Below are 5,442 nucleotides of genomic sequence, written 5' to 3' on the forward strand. Positions count from 1 at the left end.
TGTCTATAACAAAAATGCATACCAAGACCAAGGCAAGTCCGGAGAAGGGATCTCGCTAATCACCGCTGAACTGGACAGCCTACTGTGGTGGGGAAGCTGCACCTGCCTGTCTATCAGGACATGCAGCACGACATGCTGCGTCCACAAATAAAAGGACGTCAGTACAAATAAAGTACTGAGTATGTAAGGCAGGGAAGCATAAATACAATCAGTAATGTAAGCAAGGATAGAGAATATACAACCTGTAACATCTTAGTACCTCTGAGGGCTACTTACATGAAATGCATGATACATATGTATAAATACATAAACCCTTAAAACATTCGCCTCTGTGGGCATCATCATCATTATATCGTACCCGGCCATAATAGGCTCGGTAAAAAAACGTACCCGGCCATCATAAGGCTCGGTAGAATCGTACCCGGCCACGTGGATCTCGGTAAAACCCAACTGATCAGTGGTTGCACAATAGGTGTCGTACCCGGCCAACTATAGCGTGGCTCGGTAGAGTAAAATAGATACATATATATAATGCATGCTCGACTCATGGAATCACATTCTAAACCTTTCGGAGTGACGTAAGGTCGGTATCCTCTATACACGTTATTAGGACTAACTCTTCACTATGAACCTTATAAGAATCAGGAAGTACCAACAACATTGATAACATAAGAATAAGAGAAGCAACATTAACATCAATCGTTCCATAAGAGGGAAAACAATGTAAGTACTGCTAGCTTCTAAGAGTAGAGTATCTTGGAAGCTCGTTCATTACATTATGTACAAGCGGAGTCGTGCAAAAGAAGGAAAGGGATAGCCTCACATACCTTGTATATACTGCCCCAATCTCAAGCTATGCAATTGTCAAAACTCCTTAGTCTACAATAAGAGAAACGATACTATCGTTATCATTTAAGCGTCATAACTATTATGTATCGACCACAACCTATTTTACGATGAAACGGACATCACCTCCCCTATATACATATGACATCACACCATTCAAAACAGTCACCAAACAGCCCAAACAACATCAATAATAAACATATTGAGCCTCCCAAAATAGTCCACACACAGCCTAATCACTCCATACATACGACGACCACCGTAGTCGTGTCAAACAACCTGGAAATATTACGAATAACTATCAGCCCATAAACCTACATATATATGGTGTTTCTCCACACCCTTCCTCCTCCAAAACTCCACAAAACAGTAGTAAAATACGCAGCCCAATAGCAACACAAAACAGTCCACAAAACAATAACATTACTACCAAGCCTTTCGATACATATTTCACAAGTTCTAGCTTCAATGGCTTAGCCGCAACTTGGATAATCTTAAATACATATAGATTAATAGGTTCCTTACCTTTATGAAGAAATAAAAACTCCAATTTGACCTTAAATTTCCATGAAATATCCCTCCAATGTTGCCACAACAACAAAAAAATGAAACTAGCGATCAACTAGTGTTTTTCGGCACTAGAATCACTTTAGAAGGCTTGAAATCACCTAGGATTGATATTAAGAACATGAGGGAGTATTTACAAAACATAAAACCTTTAAAACAACCTCCCACATGAGCTGGAACGACACAAAAATGAGCAACAACAAGAAGAACAAGAGACTTACTAGCGCCACGGAATTCCCGACACTTGATTTGTGTTGTTTGCCCCTTTTTGGGGTCTTGAATCTTGAGAGAACCTTGAGAGGATGTTCCTAGGGTTCTAAGGTCTGAAATTAGTGAGAAGAAATGACTTAAAATGGGTTGGAGGCATCCTATATAGGTCCAAATATCTTAAACAGCCTTAGTGGGCCCCATAGAGAGGTGCTTGGTGCAGTCTCGCAAAAATGCGATTATCTCTCTACTCCGAGATCGTATCGATGAACGGTTTAATGCATTGGAAACTAGACTCATATATCTTTAATTTGGTTTGTATATCACCCCGTAATTCCTTGTAAATTAGGATAAAAGATTAGAAACATCTGACCTAATGTTTAAGTAAAATTATGAACCTAAGTTGCGACAACTTTTGTCGACTTTTGTTTCATAACTCTTTTGACTTCAAGACTTATGATACGGATATTATATGATTAAAATACCTTAATAAATGAACTCTTGAGTGTATTAAGCACCTCTAGATTACTTGAAAATACGAGTTACAACATCCTTGATTCATTTAACTTCTAATACTTGTTAATCACCCTTATACACTCTTGTATCACTTAAGACCAATAGGATTGACTTCTTATCATCTCAAAGATAATTCTTTCTTGGATTTATGTTAACTAATATATGGCATGAACTAACACATGTGGATATGGGTTGTAACACCCTCCCCCCTAGGAACATTCGTCCTCGAATGTAAGGGTTTATGGGGAGTTTAAATCATCGTGAATTTCAATTGAAATTTCCGATCAATTTTCCCCTATAAAATGGTCACTAGCAAAACTTGCAAGTAATTAATCCCAACATATGGATTCACAAGGCTACACAAAGCATTATGCGTATTTACATTATCTACATATCACTATTTTGTATTAAGGAGGAGTATTCTCAAATTATTGCTTACCTCATAGAGCCGTTTCACCTTCCAATGTATCCTGTCTTCCACCAGCATCCTTGTTATCTTCATTCTGGAATAAGTAAGGGTATTTAGACTTCATCTCCTCTTCTTCTTCCCATGTCATTTCTTCCATATTTTTGTTCCTCCACAATACTTTGACGGAAGCTACATCTTTTGTTCTCAGCTTGCGGACATGCCGATCTAATATCGCCACTGGCACTTCTTCATATGATAGGTCCTCTGTAACTTGTACATCTTTGATAGGGACGACTCGAGAAGGGTCTCCAATACATTTTCTCAACATAGATACATAGAATACCGGGTGGACAAATTCCAATTCGGATGGCAATTCTAACTCATAAGCATCCAATTCGTCGAAGAATTTTATACGGCCCGATATACCTTGGACTCAGATTACCTTTCATCCCAAAACGCATAATACCCTTCATTGGTGAGATCCTCAGGAAAACCCAATCACCAACCTCAAACTCTAGATCACGACGTCGGACATCATAATAAGATTTTTGCCTGCTTTGTGCCGTCCTCAATCGCTCTTGTATCACTTTCACCTTCTCAATAGCTTGGTGAATCAAATCTGGCCCATATAATTCTGTTTCACCGACTTCAAACCATCCAACTGGTGATCTACATCTCCTCCCGTATAGTGCCTCGTATGGGGCCATTTTAATACTGGAATGGTAGCTATTGTTATAGGCGAATTCTATGAGTGGAAGATGATCATCCCAATTCCCCTTAAAATCTAGAACACATGCTCGTAGCATATCTTCCAGTGTCTGAATGGTACGTTCAGCCTGTCCGTCAGTCTACGGATGAAATGCAGTGCTGAGATTTACTTGTGTGCCTAATCCCTTCTGGAAAGACCTCCAAAAGTTAGCCGTAAATTGAGCTCCTCGGTCTGATATAATAGATACGGGCACACCATGAAGCCTAACAATCTCCTTGATATACAACTTCGCATAATCTTCAGCCGTGTAAGTTGTCTTCACTGGCAGAAAATGGGCACATTTTGTAAGTCGATCAATTATCACCCAGATGGAGTCAAACTTATGATAAGAGCGAGGTAATCCAATAATGAAGTCCATATTAATCACCTCCCACTTCCAGGTCGGAATCTCTATATTTTGAAGCAATCCACCGAGTTTCTGATGTTCTATCTTTACTTGTTGACAATTGGGACACTGGGCTACAAATTCTGCAATAGACTTCTTCATATTATCCCACCAATAGTGCTCCTTGACATAATGATACATCTTTGTCGAGCCGGGATGGATGGAATATCGGGATTGATGAATCTCATTCATAATCTTCTCTCGCAACCCTGCCACAATAGGCACACACAATCGGCTCTGGTATCTCAGTGACCCATATTTTCCGATCCCAAAAGCCATACTTTTACATTGTTGAATGCTTTCTCTTAATCGTACTAAGATAGGATCTTCATATTGTCGTGCTTTTACCCCGGCTACCAAAGATGATTCTGATGTATTCTTTACAGTAACACCTCCGTCATCAGAGTCTAACAATTTGATGCTCATATTGGCTAGCTGATGAAGATCTCTAATCAACCCCCATCTACCTGCCTCAATATGTACTAAGCTTCCCATTGATTTACGGCTGAGAGAGTCTGCCACAACATTGGCTTTACCGTGATGATACAATATCTTGACGTCGTAGTCTTTCAATAGTTCAAGCCACCTACGCTGCCTCAAATTCAACTCTTTCTGCTTGAAGATGTATTGTAAACTCTTGTGATCTGTGTAGATGTCAACATGGACGCCATATAAGTAGTGCCGCCATATCTTTAAAGCATATATTACTACAGCCAATTCCAAATCATGGGTTGGATAATTCTTTTCATGCTTCTTCAATTGTCTTGATGCATAAGCAATCACATTCCCACGCTGCATCAATACGCACCCAAAACCTATACCTGAGGCATCACAATATACCACATAACCTTCTGTTCCTTCAGGAAGAGTGAGCACTGGTGCAGATGTCAATCGATTCTTCAGCTCTTGAAAACTACGTTCACAAGTGTCAGACCACTGGAATTTGGTAGCTTTCTGTGTTAATTTAGTCAATGGTGATGATATAGAGGAAAATCCTTCTACAAACCGCCTATAATATCCTGCTAGCCCTAGGAAGCTGCGGACTTCTGATGGTGTTGTAGGTCTCGGCCAATTCTTTACTGCATCGATCTTTTAAGTGTCAACACTAATACCCTCATTAGATATCACATGGCCAAGGAATGCTACTGAGTTCAGCCAGAATTCACATTTGGAGAGCTTAACATATAACTTACGATCCTGAAGCGTCTGTAATACTATCCGCATGTTCCGCCTCCGAACGAGAATACACTAGAATGTCATCAATGAATACAATAACGAACACATCAAGATAGGGCCTGAATATGGTATTCATGAGATCCATAAAAGCTGTTGGGGCATTTGTTAGCCCGAACGACATCACCAAGAACTCATAGTGCCCATATCTTGTCCGGAAGGCCGTCTTTGGAATATCCTTCTCCTTAACCCTCACCTGATGATACCCTGAACGTAAATCAATCTTGGAGAAATACTTGGCACCCTGGAGTTGGTCAAACAGGTCATCAATTTTTGGAAGTGGATACTTGTTCTTTATAGTAGACTTATTCAACTGTCGATAGTCGATACACATCCGTAACGACCCGTCTTTCTTCCGCACAAATAGGACTGGTGCACCCCAAGGTGAAGTGCTAGGCCTAATAAAGCCCCTATCCAGCAAGTCCTTCAACTGCACCTTCAACTCTCGCAACTCTGCCGGGGCTATTCTGTATGGAGGAATAGAGATCGGTTGAGTGTCAGGCAACACAT

This window comes from Nicotiana tabacum, chromosome 20 (assembly GCF_000715075.1).
Source record: "Nicotiana tabacum cultivar K326 chromosome 20, ASM71507v2, whole genome shotgun sequence".
Taxonomy (NCBI): domain Eukaryota; kingdom Viridiplantae; phylum Streptophyta; class Magnoliopsida; order Solanales; family Solanaceae; genus Nicotiana; species Nicotiana tabacum.